A 21,276-nucleotide genomic window follows, 5' to 3' on the forward strand; every position below is an offset into this window, starting at 1 on the left:
TCTATTTCTTTGATGCCAATACCAGTCTCAGACACATAATACCTAAGCGGTGCTCAACAAATTGAATCCATGAATTTCAAAGTATCTTTCTCCCTGCTACTCTGTACATTCAACAAGGACAACAATCACATCAACAAGGGCAACAATCACCTCTCTCTTGTTTACTGTTGGATCTTCAGATCTTAACACTATTTCTGGTATCTGGTACTTATTGAATAAACAAATCAGGAAGTTAAAGATACAGCACCCAACCACAGAAAAAGAGGACCAGTTTAGAATTGTTTCATTTTATGTATTCTGATAAATGGTTTCGCTGATACCTTAGTGAGAAAGAAGTAAATATTCTTAAGGAGAAATGAGGGATAAAAGGAACTTAAAATTAGAGTCAAGATTCAAAAACTCAGAATTGAGAGACCAAATAAGCCGCACTCTTGACAGAACAGTCTCTGCACAGTGCTTAGACCCTCTGTGCAACAAAATATTAACTCAGCAATAATGAAATAAGTTATCAGTCAAATGTCACTAAAATCAAGAATGCTGAATACTGAGAAAACATTATTTTTTATCTGCAATAAATAAAATCAGCTTCTAATATACAGCATGCATAAACAGAAACTTTAAGTATATTTCATTGTTTCTCTTTTAAAGATTTTTTTTAAGATTTTATTTATTTATTTGACACAGAGAGAGAGAGAGAGAGAGAGAGAGCACAAGCAGGGGACCGGCAGGCAGAGGGAGAAGCAGGCTCTCCGCTGAGCAGGGAGCCCGGTGCGGGCTAGATTCCAGGACCTTGGGATCATGAACTGAGCCACCCAGGCGCCCCTCATTGTTTCTCTTTTAAAAAAGGGAAAAATATATACAATTTCAACCGATATACAAAGGGGCTTTTAACCTAGTATTCTTTACTCCAATCACTGACATTACAAGATTGTTTAATGCATCAAAAAGTATCACTATAAGACAATATTCACTAATGAACCATTCACTTATAGAATCAATCCCATTCAAATCTCTCTTTCCACTTCACACCAGTATAGATAGATGGTCAGATAGATCAATAGAGAGAGCTACATCTTTGACCATGCTGTCAACTTCTTTATCATTACTCTCACATTACAAACATGTTGCATATCTATAGTAAACTGCAATTTCATTTATAAAAATTAGGATTTCATGAATTCTATGAATGATGTGGAATAACTGCTAGAATCAAATGCATAGACAAAAGAGGATCTCACAGAATAAAACTTGATAAATGAAAAAAATATCTACAAGAATGCCGCAAAAGAACAAAGATTTAAAAAGGTCCTTAGGAAAATTAATTAAAAAAAAAAGCCCCAGTTTGGTTTTGGTGTGCTTTTTTTTCTTTTCCTTTTTTTTTTTCTGCCCACTTCCTCAACCCCCCCCGCCCCCCCCCAAAAAAAAATTAACCTCCTGGGAGGGGGAAATAGGCAGTGATTGCTAATAGATATAGAGTGTCTTTGGGGAGAGAGAAAAAAAAGTTCTGGAATTAGATAGTGGTGATGGTTGTGCAACCTTGTGATTATAATAAAAACCACTAAATTGTACACTTCAAAAGGGTGACACGTAGTATTTGAATTATATCTCAATAAAAAAGTGGAAAAGAAATTTTAAGAAATTAACTTCCTTAGAATTATGCTGTTTAAGTTAAATGTGAAATAAAAACTATCCATTTATGCTATTGATAACTATTATTTGAAAATGTACCTCGGAATGGTAAGATTTGAGTGTTTTTCTTACTCTAGGAATATGCATAGTTGTAATTATTTATTTTGTTGTTGTTAAAAATAGCCTCGAAAAGTTGAGTTCCAAAAGTTGTTAAGATTTAACTTTACAGGGAGCCTGGGTGTCTCAGTCAGTTAAGCGTCTGCCTTCAGCTCAGGTCATGATCCTGGAGTCCTGCATTGGGCTCCCTGCTCAGCGGGGAGCCTACTTCTCCCTCTGCCCTTCACACACTCATGCTCCCTCTCTCACTCTCTCTCAAATAAATAAATAAAATCTTTAAAAAAAAGTTTAGCTTCTAAATAAAATCTTAAAAAAAAAAAAAAGGCGAGGGGGGCCGCACGTGGGTGGCTCAGTCAGATAAGCATCTGCTTTTGGCTGTCATGATCCCAGGGTCCTAGGATCAAGCTATCTGCTCAGTAGGGAGTCTGCTTCTCCCTCTCCCTCTGCCTCCCTCTATCTTTCACTCTCTCTCTGTCAAATGAATAAATAAAATCTTTTAAAAAAAAAGTTTAGCTTCATACTTCTGTACAAAATTCAAATAATACTTTAATCTCTGTTAATGTGGAATTCAGTGGTATTTTCTTTCCCCATTATCAATTTTCTAGACTGGTGTAGCAGGACCTCCTATATACTTCTGTTTTGTTTTGTTTTGTTTTATTTAGTTTTTTAATAAATTGGAATAAATTAGAAAACATAATTTTATCTTCAAGTTACATTAAGGTTATAGAAAAAAGTTAATTCTTTTTTGATTTAAAGATCCAATCTTTCATCTATCCATCTTTCACCTTTCAGGGCAAACTTTGTGCTGGTTGTCCAATGCTAACACAAAACACTCAAAACTCCAATCTCCAGAAACATAGAGTTGTGAACTTAAATAAAACCCAGAATGAAACATCCTTTATCATGGAAGTGAAATTTACCTATTACTTTAGATTAAATTAAATATTTAAGTTTTATAAATAGTTTTCCTTTAAAAAGTTGCAATATAAGGCAGAGAAGGAACTCTGAAGCAATTGAGCACTGTTTGGTATTTCATATTGTTAAGGAAATGCTCTTTAAGAGGCAGATATTTAGTTTGTTTTAAACAGTGCAAACAATATTCTAGATAAGCTTGGTTGCTAAATTTCTACAATTTATTTAAAAAAAATAAATTTGTAAATATCATTGATATTTTTGTTGACTTATCCAATAGTATAACATCTAGCATGTAGTTTCATTATTTAGAATATTCATTTTTAATTTTATTTGATCTATAACAATAATGGCTATTTAAACCCTATATTTAAGCTTTTTATTATTATGAATTATTACACGTACAAAGCAAAAAAGTGTCAAGGTCTATAAAAGGATAAAATTGAAAATCATTTGACCCTCCTACCCGGAGGAAACCACCATCTACTTTTTTGTGTGTATGTATACTTCCAAAGAATGTTAATTTATAAATATGCATTTATGTGCATCTGAATACATGTAGGTATATTTTTTATAGCCCCCATAACTTCTATTCTTATGTAACCATATATATTGGACCGCTTTCTTTATCAACAAATATAGATCTATTTCAGTTATTTAAAGAGCAGCACAATATTTCGTTAAGAAACCTGCCCATTATTGATAAATACTTAGGCTGTACAGTGTTTTATAAAATATGTTTTTGCTATTATAAATCACACTGCAATAAACTTTCTTGTAATGTACCTTTGACCTGCATAACTACATCTGTGAGATAAATTTCAAAGCCATACTTTGATCCTATCCTTTAACAACACTGAAGTACTCTGTAATGAAAAGCACTCTGTAATTGTACTCTCCTCTCTGATTCATTAATGTATCTCTAAGTATCCATCACTTAATCATGATGAAGATAATACAGCATTCTATATCTTAGGAAAATCTGAATGCAAATACTAGCAAAGAGTATATCCTTAGAGGTGCTTCATTAAAAATTAAACTGGCGACTGAATAAACTGTAATTAAGATCTTTTATCTGGAATTAGCCAATTTTTAGAACTAAGACAAAGAAAAAAGGAAAAAAGAATCAGAAGGACATTCTTTATTGATTCAAACAAAAGAACAAAAGAAAGGAATGAAGAAAATTATAAGTCTGTATGTGTGAACTGTGAGAGAACCGATATAAAAAGGTACCATGATTCCGTTATTTGTTCCTTTGTTTTTGCTTTGTTGTTTTACCTTTAGTTGGACCTTATACTCCAATTAAAGTTGCCAGCAGTGATGGAGAGTAACAGGACTTCATAATTCAACCACTGTTTAATCAAAATGTCACTTTGGTCTGTCACTGGTTATACTTCAAAAAGCTCAGGGTTACCTCAATTAAAAGTGAGTCTCAGCACTTTGCAGGTTTCATGCAGAATCATACAATGAGTGCTCTGCTCAGATTGAAAAAGACAGGGAAGAGAGTGCTATTTTTATATCTTTTGCTATATTCTATTTTTGCTGATAACCATCTAGCTCAATGTTTTTTCCTCTATAGAATCACCTGAAGAGGTTACAAAGAGGTTACATCACATTCTCCTTGTTCACAATTATGAACAATCTAGTGTTGATTTTAATTAAATAATAGCAATGATACTTCCACAAAAGGATTAACTGCAGGAAAACTAACCAGTCATTCAAATTTCAGTCCACACTGACTGATTAAAAGTGCAATGTCTTGGACTATACTTAAAATTACAAAATATGCTTTTTTTTTTTTTTTTTTTGAGGTTCCCTCAAAATACGTCACTTCAGCATGTGGACTATTTTGAGCTGAAGGCAGACCCGGAGGGCTCAAGAGAAAATTTTGTCCTTCCTTTAACTACACAAAAGAATCTAAATTGGAGGTCTTTCCCACAATAGAGGTTATTACCAAAGATTATTTTTATCTGAGTGACTCACCGATATGGCAGGGAAAATATCTGATTACCAAATATCTGCTCTTCTTATTAGTGCTATGTGAATTGCATTCCTTCCCTCTGAGGTTCCACACCTCTACCCTTTCTCCCTAGTTCAGAATGACATATATACCTCATTTTGCCTGGCTGTCTTTGGAATTTCCATGTCTGTGTGAATTCCTGGTACATACAACATTAAATTTGATTTTCTCCTGTTAATCTGTCTCATGTCAATTTGATTCTCAGTCCAGCTGGAAGGACCTAGAAGAGGACAGGAAATTCTTGCTCCCCAACAAAATTATTTCAAACCTTGGCTAGATAAAGCTAGAGATATTTGATATTAAAATATTTTACATATAGTGGCCAGGAACCATTTCCTTATTGGTAATTTAGGAACTTCTTGTGCCTATGTAATTGATTAAACTAGTCACATTCCACTAGAGGAAACAGGAACATTGGCTAACCACACTACATTATTTTCTTCACAGGCTGCCACCCAACTTCTCAACGAAGAATGCAGAGTTGTGATTTCACTATAATTAGTTAGTAAATTTTAGGGTATGCTAGCCAAAACTGACTACAAAAGGGATGTTTCTATCTCTACTATATTGAAATAAACTAAAATGAAGGCAAATATCCAACCTTTAAAGAATGGATGATACCTTAAGAAGCCTGCCCAGGGAAATGAAAATATAATAGAAATATGAGTAGATATTGGGGGTAACCTGCCCGGCTGAGTCGGTGGATCATGTGATTTTTTATCTCGGGGTTGTGAGTTTGAGCCCCATTTTGGGTGTAGAGATTACTTAAAAATAAAATCTTAAAAAAAATATGAGTACATATTGCTTACAGTTACCAATTAAGGCTAGAGAGTGAGAGCTACATTTTTTCTTCATGAATTTTATAATAAAGACACTGAAAATTGATTATTAAAACCATTTAATAGAGGGTCCTTATACCAGTAACTGCATTATGTTGGAGTTCCCTAAAAAACACAGGTGTGTTTGATTACTTCTCTGATGGACCACTTAATAGGAACTCAAACACACAGGCATTTTTTTCAAAATCCCCACAGGTATTAATTTTAGCCATTTTATTTTTCAAATGGAGGTTTCTTTATTTAATGACCATAGGAACACTGCAGTCCTGAGGGAACAGCAATGAGCCTTTAAGGAGATGGAAGGCTGAGTTTGAACAGTTGGGCTGACCCTATGCTGAAGCAGTGTCTCTCAAACTGACCCGGCTCACCCCAAGCCAGGGGTTTATTACTTCCTTCTTTCAACTGAAAGCCTACCAGAGAATCAGTACAAAATGATGGCCTGTCCCAGTTAAAACTCGGTTCATTATTACGGCCTATAACATTTAAATTAAATTATAGTAGAAAGAAAGTTGGTCAGAAAATACGGATTTAGTCTTATCAAAAAAAGTGCACAATTTTAAGAAATGCATAAATCATAATGGAGAATGCTACACTTCAGAAGGCTGAAAAACACCATGAAAACAAATGCAAAGTTACAATTATTCAGGATTTGTGTGATCTCTGCTTTACAAAGATAAAAAGAAAAAGAAGCTACCTGAGACTTTTAAAATTTATATTTAAATTCAGTCATTGTGATTTTCTTTCTTATAATTTTACTACACGTTATTTGACAATGAATAAAAGATGATTATTTTTCCACAACCATTTATCCAAGGATTTATTCACATTCTTCTTTTAAAGTGTGATAATTGCTAGCAGTACAATATATAGCCTGCATATTAATAACGATTTGGTATTTGATAAAAATAAACAATTTATGTGTGTTTGTGTATGAATAGTCTCTTACTGTTTTATTATAGTAAAATGAAGTCTGACTTACGTATATATTACAGGTGTTATTTAACTTCTCCATGATTAATAGACAGATGCAATTTTCTTTAGCTAAATTCTATTAGAGCCATTCATTTTATTAATCTTTTACTTTTTATTTACTTTTTACAAGATTTTATTCTTAAGTAATCTCTGCACCCAACTTGAGGCTGGAACCCACAACCCTGAGGATCAGGCATTGCATGCTCCACCGACTGAGCCAGCTGGGTGCCTCTAAAGCCATTCATTTAAAAGATTTTATAGTCGGATGATGGCTTGACCACTTTTAATTTGTTGCCACAAAATAACAAAACTTGCTAAGAAATCTTAAAGCAAGGGGAGAATTTGTCACCCCAAAATAAGCCTCTTTGGCATAAAGATTAATTTAGGTTGATTACTTTTAAGAAATAGTAGACTCAGGAAAGGCTCTAAAAACCAAGTAGAAGTTACCCTTTTGTAACAGACATTCAAATTTATAAGAGAAGTCTCCATTTGTAAGGGTGTCTTCTTTTCTGTACCAGGGAGAGGAGGATTAACTAATTCTCTAAAAATTCTTATCAATAGTGGAAGAGGCACAATCTACATATCAACCATACCCATAACAACCATTATTGTGTTTTGTCTGGTAATCTCCCCCAACTGGTTTCCCCTCCCCTCTAATATCTTTTTTTTGGGGGGGGGGGTCTTTAGTTGGAGATGGTATTTAAGGTGATGGCTTGGGTGCCTGAGTGGCTCAGTCGTTAAGCGTCTGCCTTCGGTTCAGGTCATGATCCCGGGGTCCTGGGATCGAGCCCCACATCGGGCTCCCTGCTCAGCAGGAAGCCTGCTTCTCCCTCTCTCACTCCCCCTGCTTGTGATCCCTCTTTCGCTGTGTCTCTCTCTGTCAAATAAATAAATAAGATCTTAAAAAAAAAAATAAAGTGATGGCTTGGGCCATTTAGAGGAGTTATTCAGTTTTTCTGGGTATCTTCTATGTATACAGGAGGTATACATGTTGTTAAATTTCTGTTTTTCTCCTGTTTATCTGTATTTTTATTATGAGGCGGGGGGTGGGGAGTTTAGCCAAGAATCTTGAAGGGTAGAGGGAAAATTATTTTTCCTCCCCTACAAGTTTTGTGGCCACTGAAGGGACATGCTGAGACACCATACTCACTCTGGAGTCTGCAGTTGGGATCCTGGAAATTGATACATATCATGCTAAGAAAATAAATCTTTATGTACATTGCAACATGCAGCAGATGGAATATGTACTTGGCTATTTTAGTATTCACTAGCAGAAATTTCAAATGATTAGTACAACATACATTACCTACCTTATATTAAACTCTAAAATCACAGAAAGATATAGCAATAAGAAAATGTAAATAAAATAGTTCATATTTGATATATTCCAGGGAGACTTTCAAATTCATTGGGCAACACCTCCATAGAAAATATTTATGTGAACATGACTTGCATTCCTATGCATCCTCTCACAAATGTTTCTCTTTAACTAAAAGTAAAAACACTGAATTGGGCTGCATTCATTTTGTAACTATGTATTTTTTACAAATAAATAATAATCAGAAAGTTATGAAGCCATTATAATTATACTGCCCCATGGTCTACACCCTGCACCTTATTATACCTGTAACAGTATGTCAAATGCCTGTAGAATAATTTGATACATAAATGAGAACATTATTAAATAAAATGAGGGTGTATAAAGTCCCAGAATAAAGTAATTGTGCAATCTAGATTCAATTTACAGAAGAAATGAATAGTAAATATGTTGTCACTGAAACATAATTAGAAGGTAACATAAAATCTTGGAGAAATGACAAAATGTCATTCTGAACCAAACCAAGCCCAAAAAGCAACTTAGAGAAACAAAGACAAATTCTCCCTTGGACTTTAGGTGAATAGCATGATCTCTAGGGTAAGAGGACAGCCCTTTCAGAGAAGCTTCTCTAATGCAGTGATAAATAGGTACAGTAGTAAATAGGCAAATCAAAATTAATTCCCATATACATTCAGCCATGTTAAGAAACACCTTAGGAAAGGGAGTTTTGAGGAAATTTGAGGCATTTGAGGAATCAGCAAATACTTCCAGAAGTTTAAGAAAGGAATGTATTCTTTTTCAAAAGTCCAAGAATCCATAGGTATGGGGCAGCATGCCTAGATCTTGTAGATATGTAACAAATATTTTTTTGAAAGTATAAAAAAGGGAGTGGGGAAGGGCACCTGGGTGGTACAGTCAGTTAAGCATCTGACTCTTGGTTTTGGCTGAGGTCATGATCTCAGTGTTCTGAGATGGAACCCCACCTGGGGTTCCACACTCAGCAGGGAGTCTGCTTCTCTCCCTCCCCTTCTACTCCTCCCCCTACTCGCATGAGCCTTCTCTCTCTCTCTCAAATAAATAAACAAATATTTTAAAAGGGGGGTGGGGAAAGAGACAGGTTTGTCTTCCAAAATAGGTATAATGGCTGGCTATATCCCATTACCCAAAGGTGTGTCTCAGTTATCTATTCCTGCCCCATAACTTAGTGGATTAAAATAATAAGCATTTTATTTGTTCATGATTTGTAAGTCATCAATTTGAGCTAGTTCTTCTGCTGGTCTCATTTGTGGTCATTCCTGTGACTATAGTTACCTGGAAGCTCAATTATATGTGGATGCTGAAAGGAGGTCTCATTCGCATGTCTTGCCAGTGGTGCTGGCTGTCAGCCGGGCCACTTGTTTCCAGCAGGGGACCCCAGGCTCCTTCACATGATAGTAACATTTTTTTTCCAGGAGGGCAAGAGTGAGGGGTATCTGATCTCTGGAGGATTCAGCTTGGAAGATATACCACATTACTTCTGCCACTTCCTGCCAAAGCAAGTTGCAAGGCCAGTCCAGATTCAGGGGGAAGGCAAATAGACATCTACTCTTGATGGGAATACCTGTAATGAATTTGTGGCCATACTGAGTTCACCAGAGGAAGTAAGAAAGTAAATCACAGATGGGCACACACTACAGGGCTTAATCTAGAAATGGTCTGTTCTGCCAAGAAATATATCTATGCTTAAGCATCAGATTTTGGCTGACTGTCAGGCCCCTCTGTCATTGAAATAACAGCATAGAAATCTGGATTCAAGACGATGAAATGAATTTGTTATTTGACTTTTTTTCTGGCCCTGTCTCAAAGGAAGGAGGTAACTGGAGGTATAGACTGAAGCACTCATTAATGACAGTAACAGCTGCACAAATAACATAGTAATGGGAATAAGAGGTAAGTGGAATGCAGAGCACAATTAGACAAATGCAAACATTTTAATGATAAATGATCATTAATGATCTCCAAGTTCCACTTGATCCTAACATTTACAGAATTCTCTGATTCTTCTGTACTAGGAAAAGTGCTACAGGGAACAATTATTTATTAATTACTTAAGATATACCAGCTAGTTTACACTGGCTTGCAATACACTTTTGCAGATGGGAATTGGAAATTAAAAAGAGTAAATCACCCAAAATCACACAGTCTAGTTTTGCAAAAAACATTTAAGATATACTTATATCCCAGACCCAGGATCAAACATTTCTCCAAACAAATAGCTACCAAATCCCCTAATCAGTAACCATAAAGTCTTTCATAAACTTCCAGATATAAAATATGGTAATTCACAGAGTACCATAAAGGAAAAGAAATTAAGAATAAGGTACATATCCAGAGGATGGCCCTACTCCTTGATGAAGGTTAAAAACACATTTATGTAAGTCAACAGAAAACAGCTTTAAGAGGCAGCTGAAAATGGATGTCTCCTAAGTACAGCAGATACAGCCTTTTTAGAATCAGAAGTATTTGAATTTGTATTTTAGCCCTATCATCTATTAGTCATATAATCTTGGACAAGTAAGTTAACTGCCCTCAGCCTCAACTTGCTCCTCCAAAAAAAGGAATATAGTAACACCTAAGTTGTAGGTAGGATTAGAAGAAAGTAAAAACCAACAGTGCCTGGCACAGAGAATATTCTCAGAAAATTTACTTATAATGATGATCATCATCTATTATACTTATTATCCAAGATATATTAGAATTTTTCAGTACTTTCCATATAAACTACATGAAGGAAAACTCCCGCTTTCCTTAGCAGAGGAGGTCTTGGAATGTTATTCATCCTCAGGCTCTTAGTTCACAAAGATAGCTAATAATCTTGTCATTTTGTTAATAAGTTCCCATCACTGAGTTAAAAAAGAAAACACACCCACTGAAAAAGTTTGCTATGTGAGAGCAAGGAAATTAAAAAAAATCAATGAAAAATCATACACAGACAGGAAAGAAAAGAAGTTGGGGAAATTTTCATATCAATACAAACTGCCTTAAACATGCTGTGGATTGGTTCCTAAGGGCTTTCCACAATCACTAACATATACAACAAAGACCTGAAATAGTTAAGAAATGGTTAACTATTTAGAATTGGTGAGTCAATTTTAATAACTATTAGCATTGTCATTAAAAGTAAAACTTTTAAAAGAAACATTTTTAAACATTATGCCTAAAAAGAATAACATTCAAGGCTATGGAGAATGTTGATAGATGAGTTGAAGACTCATCCTGCAAGGATGCCAGACAAAGGGAGTTTTACTGTTATTTCCTTCTGTATTCAGATTATTTTCCCCTTATTAGAAATCGGGTGACCTCATATGGAGGCTGGAGAAACTGCTGGGAGCCTCCATATGAGGTAATTTTATTCCATTATGGAGGAGGTAACACAAACTGATTTGGTAAATAGTCTAGAAATCAGTATCATCTAGGTTTAAGGGTAAATTAAGACGCAAAGACGTAAGAGTATCATCAAGACTAACTCAGGACTAGGGTTGTGTCTCAGAGAATATTTGTTTCTCACTCTAGATCACAGTTTCCCCAGAGTGGCTTCTACGCCATTTGGCTTTTGTATCTCAAAGGAGAAACAGTTACTTAGCAGAATAGGGAAGCATGCATTAAATGATGAATAAATGTTTTTAAAAGAATCAAAGAAGCCTTGAGTCATTCTTTTCTAGATCAGAGAGCCCAAGATGCAGCCAGATCCTTCCATCACCTTAGGATAAGATGAAAATCTAGTCTTCTTATCTTGCTCCATTTCATTGTTTCTCATATACATTACGAATACTACTATAATATTTATGTTACTTTTTCTCTCAATATTTAGTGGAAAAGAATTAAGTAATTTGACCATTATGAGCAAATCATATGATGATAGGCTGAGAAATATGATGTGAAAGTGATCTCAGATATCTTTTTTTTTTTTAAGATTTTATTCATTTGAGAGAGAGAGACAGAGACAGAGACAGAGAAAGCACAAGCAGGGGGGAGAGGCAGAGAGATAGGGAGAAGCAGACTCCCCACTGAGTTGGGAGCTGCAACATGGGGCTCGATCCCAGGACCTGGAGATCATGACCTGAGCCGAAGGCAGACGCCCAACCATTTGAGCCAGCCAGGCACCCCAATCTCAGATATCTTCACTAGTGTCTAGACTCAGAATGGCAAATAATTTTAATCTCGTGACAGAACGTGGATTGATGAGTTGTAGCATCTTAGAGGTATATGTTAAGGACTCCAATGCCTTGTTCGGGCTCAAAAGGAGAGAAGGCACTGATCAAATAGGTAGTGTGACATGAGTGCTGGATAGACGATTACAGCATAGCATGTACCTGCTTTCCTTGTTCCAAAAGCAAGGAAATAATGGTTCTGCTCAATGCTACGCTAGTCAACCCGCGTGGTTTGCTGGAGTGGCTATCACACTTCCATGTAAGGTGAGAAAAACAAACTGGAGGTAGTGATAAAGACATATGATAGATAACATTTATTGAGTATAAAAGGTAAAGGCCTTGAAATCATGACACATAGAAAACTGTCCCAAATCAGTTTAGGTCTAGTTATGTTTATTTATTTTATTATTTTTCTGTTAAAGATTTTATTTATTTATTTGAGAGAGAAAGGATGAGAGCTGGGAGGGTCAGAGGGAGAAGCAGGGAGAAGCTGAGCAGGGACCCTGATGTGGGGCTCTATCCAGGATTCCTGTCATGACCTGAGCCAAAGGCCGACGCTTAACCAACTGAGCCACCCAGGCACCCAGGTTGAGTTATGTTTCATCATAAACAAAGCAATCATGGATTGGGGATCTCAAGTAACCCAGTTTAAATATTTGAGGTACTGTCATTGGGAATTAGACTTATTGTGTGTCCCTCCTCCCATATTAAAATTAATTACAAGCCAAGGATGTCAGATGTTCGGCTCAACTCCAAAAATAAATTTGTAATATGCCTATACAAAAATGGAATAATCCAGTTTAGGTGGAGTGATTTTAGAATAACTGAAGATACTCAAGCTTAGTCAAGATGACCACTTGGCAGGGATGCTTTAGATAAAATTTAAATTTGAACAGAAGTCAGAGTAACCCAGAGAGTTTATGATGCCAGACCCATCAAGGGGTAAAATGAATTTAAATGTGAATGTCTTGGGTAAATCATGCACTCACCAGTGTACCAAAGATCCTTCAACCTATAATTTCTTTAACCCAGCCAGATTTCCTGTTTTGTTTTGTTTTGTTTTTTTACATTACATTTACATTTTTACATTTACATCTGCTTGGTTTCTGAAGAGAGTGGACTGTGTGGTGCTTGGTTTGGATGAGCTTTAGCATTCCCTGGAGCCCTGAGGGTCTAGGATCCCAAGCATAGGCTTTGACATCATCCAATTACTACCCCTTTAGTTTTCTCATTTACCCTCAGGATAGCTAATGATGAAATGATAATGATGATGGTAATGATAGCAGTTAAGTGTCTTTTATTATTAGCTTCATCTTATAGGTGAGGACACTAAGGCTGAGAGAGGTTACAAGACTTGCTCAAGGTTACATAAGCCTAAAACATAGGTTTGTGAAATCCCAAAGTTCATGCTTCTAACTACTGCACAACATCAACCTCCATAAAACACAGTAACAATTTCCAAATGTCCTCTTCTCTTTTATTACAAAGCAAAAAATATCAAAATAGAATAAAAAAAATATCAGTTACTTTCAAGCTTATGTATTTGTTTACATCTTTCCTGTTACTAAGACAAGAAGTTCCTTGAAGTCAGGATTCAATGTCTCGTTATAGGTTGTTAAAGTGCCTGACATTTGAACAGTCAATGCATGGCAAATATCCTACATAATTCTTATAAATAACCCTTAAATTTCAATGTAAAGGTAGGCACATTTCTATTAAATGAGACACGTGAAATTAAAATATCTGTGAATAGTAGTGATATAACAGTATCCATGTAGAAAAAAGCGTTGTACTCCTCTATGCAGTGTTCACTATTGCCATGTAAATAGTATGCATTTATTTTATTTTATTTTATTATGTTATGTTAATCACCATACATTACATCATTAGTTTTTGATGTAGTGTTCCATGATTCATTGTTTGCCTATAACACCCAGTGCTCCATGCAGAACGTGCCCTCTTTAATATCCATCACCAGGCTAACCCATCCCCCCCAAAACCCTCAGTTTGTTTCTCAGAGTCCATAGTCTCTCATGGTTCGTCTCTCCCTCCGATTCCCCCCCTTCATTTTTCCCTTCCTGCTATCTTCTTCTTCTTCTTTTTTTTTTTTAACATATAATGTATTATTTGTTTCAGAGGTACAGGTCTGTGATTCAACAGTCTTACACAATTCACAGCGCTCACCATAGTACATACCCTTCCCAATGTTGTTAATACAAATGCTTTAACACTAATAAATCCACATAAATCATTTAATAACCTAATTTTAATACCATTGAAAAAATAACAAAAAGAGGTAATAACTAAGAAAATACCACAGCTTGGGCGCCTGGGTGGCTCAGTTGGTTAAGCAACTGCCTTCAGCTCAGGTCATGATCCTGGAGTCCCGGGATCCGAGTCCCACATCAGGCTCCCTGCTGAGCAGGGAGTCTGCTTCTCCTTCTGACCCTCCCCCCTCTCATGTGCTCTCTCTCATTCTCTCTCTCAAATAAATAAATAAAATCTTTAAAAAAAAAAAGAAAGAAAATACCACAGCCTGTATTTCCAAAGAAGAGAAAGTTTTCATAACAGAGTTGATATGTTCCCAGTACTAAATCACTTCAATGCAAATATCCTATAACTTTGGAAGCAACACCACGAAGATTCATGAAAAACCTACTTCAAGACAGGAAATGGGAAGTCAACATGGGGAACGGAATGCAGGGAGCGACTGAGAATGCATCCTTCAGGTCTCTTTAGTATTTCCTCAAAAGAGCTGCACAGGGCAAAGTAAGAATAGAATAATATAACAACTCTGTTGTGGCTTCTATCTCTGGTTAAATACACTAGTTATAATTGAGTATATATTGAACTAATTAGCGTTTTCTTTCTGTCTTTTTCCAAGAATTCAGAAACTGTTTCCAGAGTTGGAAATAAAAAGATCCTACAACTTTATATGTTTATCTTATTACTTCTTTTCTAGACCCCTTCTGCTATAAAATCTAAAGTAGATTCAATATCAGATGGTAATTCTGCAATTGTTCTTCATAACATCAAATTCAAAATATTTCTTTGGAAGGTTTTTTAAAGCAATGAATTGCATATATGCTCCCACAAAGAAAAGAATAACATGAGGTTTACGGTTAGACAGATTTCTTTTATAAAAAGATATATATTATCTAGGAAGACACAAATTAATCAATTCACATTTTCGTCCCAATGTGACCAAGTTTGTAACTTAATAAAAATAGGCCATCAAAGCCAATTTCTGAGAAACCTTACTGATATAGCTTGTAGTGTAATAATAAAGCCCTTTCATGTGGTTTACTTGGTATCAGCAAGATGATAGTGCATTTATGTAACCATGTAATTCCATTATAATTTTCTCTCACTTGCTAACCATCTTCATAATTAGTATTAAATTATGTCATAGTTCAGTAAAAAGCATTCTGTCAGAACAGTATCTATCAGAATACCATGATGAAAAGCTTTAAAATGGCATTAACTAACTCTGAATTAAATTCTTATATTTCCATCTCTTGTTATACAAAACTGGAGTTTTCATAATAACATACAATTTATGTTGATAGGGCATAACAAAAATGGGTCACTTCCAACCAGAATAGCTTCAATACTGATAAACATAATTCTTCTTAATTTCACCATGCACACACCATGTAATGGACAAATTATTACTGTCTTAGGGTTTAAATAGTCCTCACTGATTGAAGGATGCCACAGGAATAAAAATGTGGTCTGTAGAAATATAATAAGTAGTCTCACTTTCAAGGTTTATTAATAAGGCAGAGCTATGCACATGCATGTCAGTGGAATGATGTAGCAAAATTACCTGTTACTCATATATCCTATTTATTTAAAGGCCTAAATTATATATTTATTCTTCAATAAAACATAAAAGTTAGAACTGATTCCCCTATACACAAAACTCTGAAAGTAATGTCAATATGTTACTTTCCTAAGTAAATGAAAAATAACAATCACTGGGATCAGTCAACAGATTAGCCAGTTAAGCCACTAGAAAGTTTTAAGTAGTCTTCCTCCAACCTCAAAATGGGCACATATTTATTAGCAATCTTATTCATTGTAATTTTTTCTTAAAATTACTGAATAGATTTGATATGGAGCTTATTACAGGGTAGTTTTATGTAGAGGCAGGGACATTGTTAGATATCTGCAAGCATCTCATCCCAACCACAAAACAACACAGCAATAGTATCAGCAGAAAGCGAGGTCCTAATTTCACCAGCTAGAAAACTCAGCCAAACTACCAAGCGTAAAGTGCTTCAAGCAGCAAGAGGAAACAGAACACCAGTTTAAATGAACAAAAGGGAACTGATGGTCATTCAGGAAAAAGATGAAAGGCAGATATAACATATGATGGTCACTTAAACACCAAGAATGCATTTAATGACAGAGGAGACAAAAATGATGGAAGAGGGGATAAAGGTGGGACAATTTTCCTTCACGTGACCACAGCTCTTGCTATCCCCTCATGAGAAAAAAGGGGAAAAAAAATTCACCTCTGGCTTGTATTAGTCAAAGGTACATCCTAATAAATCCTCCCAAATCACTCAAAACACAGGAATCTCATATTTCAAAATTGAAGTAGATAGGCATATGTGTGTATATTCGTATATACATCACATGTTTGGAGAGGAAAAGAGGTGTGTGAAGACAGAGGACTGGTGTTGCTCAAGGTCATTCTCTTCTTGAAAAGAGAAAAGGAAAAAGTGACTAAAAGAAATGGTCTGGGGGACAGGAGTCAAGTGGCAAGTTCTTCCCACCTGCCTATAGGCTCACCTCGGTTCCCATGGGTGTCCTGACTGCCCTATTTTTCTGCCCCTCTCGCTGGTAAGCATAAGAGAGACTAAAAGGAAGGAACATTTTGTGGGAAATTTCCTATTAACACCTGACAGTCTTAACCCATTAGTGAGACAAGCCAGCTCCATTTAAGTACAAGGTCAGTGGACTCAGATCTTCAAACTACCTGGTGTGTACCTCTCTGTCACTCCAACAAGGGAGAAGGGAAGAGAGGCAGAAATCTCCATTTTTAAGTAACTTCTATATAAGAAACTCTGTGCAAGGAGGCCTATTTGGTTTTGACATTCCACCTAACTCGCATCTGCACAAGTGAATGGCGTTTTAAAACATGAATCACACCATAATCTACGTTTAGGCTTCTAAGCACTCAACAATCAGTTAATGCATTTGTTTTGCCTTCCCTCAGGATGAGGACACAAAGACAAGACTTAACCTGCAGAATAGTGAAAAGGCCAGAGAGAAGTGAAATGAGGAGGGAGATGTAAAAAACACGTAATTTTCCCAGGTACTTATATTCCGCACCAGCATTCCTTCTTTCTTGAGTACCCTCTAAAGAGGTATGCCTTATTTGCTAACAAATATTATGAGTATGATATAGTTTCTGTTGTAATAATATTCTGGAGAAATCTGGGGGACAAAGAAGTGTCTTTGTGAGATTGTTAGTACACACCAATCAGTTTTCTGACCAGGATTTGCTGAGTGATGGGGGAAATACAAATACACTAACCTAAAAAGAAGATAAAAGAAACGAAAAACCCTCACCTAATTCCTCCCAAATTCCCACTTATTTTTAGTTTTTATTCAGGCAGTACTCTTTTCTTTGTGAGTCTACAGAGAGTAGAGTGTGGACTTGCTTTACTATTAAAGTCGAGTTACCCTCTGTATCCTTTCTTGGTTCTCCCTAGAGCTGGAACTTATAGAGCAAATCTATCTGAAGAGGGGCCCTCACCGCCTTCACGTTTATTGGGCACGGGAGTGGGGGGAGGAGGAGTTGTCTTTTCAGTGGTATTCCAACTGGAGAGAAAACAGGAGTATAAATGACCTAATTAAATCCAGGAGAGCAAGAAGGGAGAAAAGAGAGAGGAAAAAATGGAAATCTAGTATAAACACACTTAGTTTCAGGTTTTGAATCCTGAGAAATCATGCAATATTTGAGTATCAAGGCGTTTTTGCAGCCAGCTTTCCTTCTATGTTCTTGCATATTCATTTACAAGGGGGTGGAGGATTGCAGGCAAAGGAAGTCAGGCAGGACTTCACTGCCCTCCACGCGTTTCTCTCCACCTCCCTCTCACATCCAGGCCGCCACCTCAGCCATGATGCGCCTACTGTCTGCCAGGGGGCCTGCTGAGCTCTCCTGCCCCTCCCCAAAAAGTGTCCACGAGGGCCTGGCAGCTGCAGTGGCAGAGCCCAGCCCCCAAGCCCGCTGCATATACGGCCTTGTAGCACCACCAGCCTGTGAGGGCTGCAGCAGCAGCCGAGCCCAGACTCCAGAGGAGTCAGGGACATCAACGCGCAGGGACAGTGAGAGCAGCTAGCTAGTGGCCAGTTTATAGTCTGCAAATGCCATCATATGGATATCTATAGATACGCAGCAAGCAGAGAAAAAGAGGCAGCGCCCCGACACTTTTCTAAGCGGCTTTAGCAAAGAGAAACCTTAGGCGCATCTCCAGTGGCTGCCTCCAAGAGCAGGGCGCCTTGCACTTGGCCGGGCCAAATCTTCTCCGCTGGGTGCACCCAGCAGGCAGCTACCGAAAGCAGGACACAAACGAGCACTCCTTAGCTGAATTATTCAGACCGCCTTCACTATGGAATAAAACATTGATAAGACTACTTTGCAAGTGCTTTATCTTGTTAATCCCAATGGTCTCGAGAAAGGAATGAAATTTCTGCAGGGGGACGCAGAGGTGATGGAAAAAGGAAATGAGAGAAATAAGGTGCAAGGGTAAGGCGCTTTGGAAGTTCGCTAAATTTGTTCTGACTCTGCCAGCCATGGGAATCTCCCTTTTAACGTATCAGACCCAGTATGTTAATTAGGCAGTCGCAAATCCACCCTATTCCTTGTAAATCAATGCACTGGCAAGAATTTTCAAAATACATATTATACAGAAACAAGCAAACCCAAACCAACCAAACAAACCACGCACACACAAGCTCCACAACCGAGACAATGTAGCTGGGGATGGCATTGGGTTGGTGGTTATGGTTTTAGCCTTGCTCCTCTAGATATAAAAATGACTTCTTTCATGGATCTATTCTGTCATATCTAAGCAAACGCTCGCAGTTAAATACCATATCTCAGCACACACGCCCGTGACAATGAATTCCCTTTCAAGCAAAGCAAGTTCCAAGAAAACTCCATTTCAGATTAAAGTCTCCCGATGCATAATTTACAACTACTAAAAGATCTGGCAAGCTCCTCCACAATAAGGAAAGGAAAACAACCTGGCACCAGAGGCAGAGAAGGGTCAAAACGATCCTTGCCTGAAATGATGGGTGGAAACCAAACACCCTCTCGCACTCCACAGTCTGGGGAGGGTTGGATACCAAATGGTCCGTGGCAAGCATAGCCTGAAGGAAAAATGGAATTTTAATCTCTGGCATCTTCAGACAGGTTCAACATGCCCAGCTTTCCAGTATCATCACTCAGGGTGGAGCATATCCATATTCCCTTAGCTTTCACTGCTAGATTAAGTGCTCAGGTATAGATTTATATCCCACCTACTAGAAATTTTATTACAACATCACAAAGCGCCCTTGGATATCCAGCCCTTCCTAATGATTTTCGAAACATTAATAAGTAAAGTAGCCTGCAATGCAGATAAGACACTAGAAACAAGATCAGAAGGAAACTGGGTGAGGCGGGTGGTCGTTTGCTTGTTACCTGGTGCCTCTAGGGGAAAAGACGGTCGTAGGAGGACTTTCTGCCCGCAGGTACAATCCCGGCAAGGTGGCTCCAGGTGGCTTTCACAGTCGTACGCGGGTCTCGCTCGTCACTTTGCTGCCCTTTGCCATAGCTCAGCACCCGCATCCTAGGGAGTCCGAAGGGCGGCTCCTGCCACTGCCGCCGCTGCCCGCAGGTCGCGCTGGGTGGGGGATCCGCGGTGATCGCCCCATGAAACCCGCGTTTCTGCGCCCGGGGAGCGGGCAGAGGCAGGGCAGCCGCGCACGCACACACAGACACACTCAAACACACACACACTCACACACTCGCACACAGGCGCGCGCGCACTCGCATTCACTCTTGCACACGCACATCCAGTACAGCACGGGGAGGGAGAAACAAGGAGGGGACTGGTCCTTCTCACGATCGGCTTTGATGCCCACCGGACCACAGGCAGAAAAGAGAGTGGTTTGACATCGCCTTTTGATCACGTTTCCTTCAAGTTCTCCTCCAACCCAAATCCACGTAATTCAAGAGGTGGTGACATTTTGGTGGGGAGGAGAGAGCCGGGAAAGGGCTGAGGAAGAGTCGGGGATTTTGTTAAGCAGTTTGAAAAGCAATCCTTGTTACCTTGTTTGTACAGAAACCAGCTCGAAGGGCTGAACTTTTGGCTCCAGATGATGTGGACCGAAACATAAATATCCTTCTGGCCAAGACAGGAAGGTCTAGATGCACGGAAACAAGACGGCTACAAGACCCTCTGGTGACCTTGTGATGTACCTGGAAGCAAGTTAATACTGGCGCTTTCCAAGCCTCTGCGTAAAGCGATCCACACACATGGGTCCACAGCAAGGCAGCAGTTCCGAATCCAGCCGGGAAAATGGGTCTGGGCGTCCTCCCTGCTCTTTGAGAACCTGGGCATCGAGGGGGCACCGACGAGTTAACAACATTTGCTTCTGGGCAGTTGGATAAAAGACAGTCAAATGCATCAGAGAGGCGCGCGCGCGCGCACACACACACACACACACACAGCTAGCTGGAGAGCGGCTTACAAAAAAAAAAAAAAATGCCAAGATGACTTCAAAAGGTAGAAAAGATCCAGAATCTTTTCGGAAAGCAGAAGGGTCAGCAGGAAGGTTATGAAAATCTCCTCAGGTCTTTCATTCTTCCTCTCCCTTGTGAATGTGTGTGTGTATTTCCAGAAGGTTTCCTTGGTCGGCCCCACCCCCGTCCAGTTGCGCTTTTTTCTCTTGATAGAAACCCACTGTGCAAAATGAATTATATGGGTGGGTTGTGCTCACAGCCCAGAGCTCCACAGTCAAGAATCCTAAGGGAGCAGCCAGCTGCGAAGCCATTCACATCCTCTAGGGAAAAGGAAAAACACGCGCAAACACACGCACACACACGCGCGCGCGCACACACACACACGAGTCCTCAGTTCGGGCCGCTCTGCAGACGCTGGCCGACTCCCTGCGCTCGGCTGCACACAGCGCCCCGCCCGCTGCCCGCCGCGCCGGGGCGAGTCCGCAGCTCAGGCGTGCGGCTGGCAGCCCAGGTCCCAGCCTGCGACCGGGGCA

General features: G+C 38.4%; 1 protein-coding gene across 2 annotated transcripts in view; it reads right to left on the reverse strand.

Annotated features, from left to right (window-relative positions):
* LRFN5 (leucine rich repeat and fibronectin type III domain containing 5) overlaps positions 1-21,276 on the reverse strand; it is a 220,573-nt gene extending 199,297 nt beyond the window's left edge. For both annotated transcript variants that reach the window (XR_004074619.2, XM_006727111.3), the window contains exon 1: positions 19,700-21,276. The gene's annotated coding sequence lies outside the window, so the exon portion shown is untranslated. The remainder of the gene's footprint in view (positions 1-19,699) is intronic.

The sequence above is a fragment of the Leptonychotes weddellii genome, chromosome 9 (assembly GCF_054177405.1).
Source record: "Leptonychotes weddellii isolate Sample4059 chromosome 9, ASM5417740v2, whole genome shotgun sequence".
Taxonomy (NCBI): domain Eukaryota; kingdom Metazoa; phylum Chordata; class Mammalia; order Carnivora; family Phocidae; genus Leptonychotes; species Leptonychotes weddellii.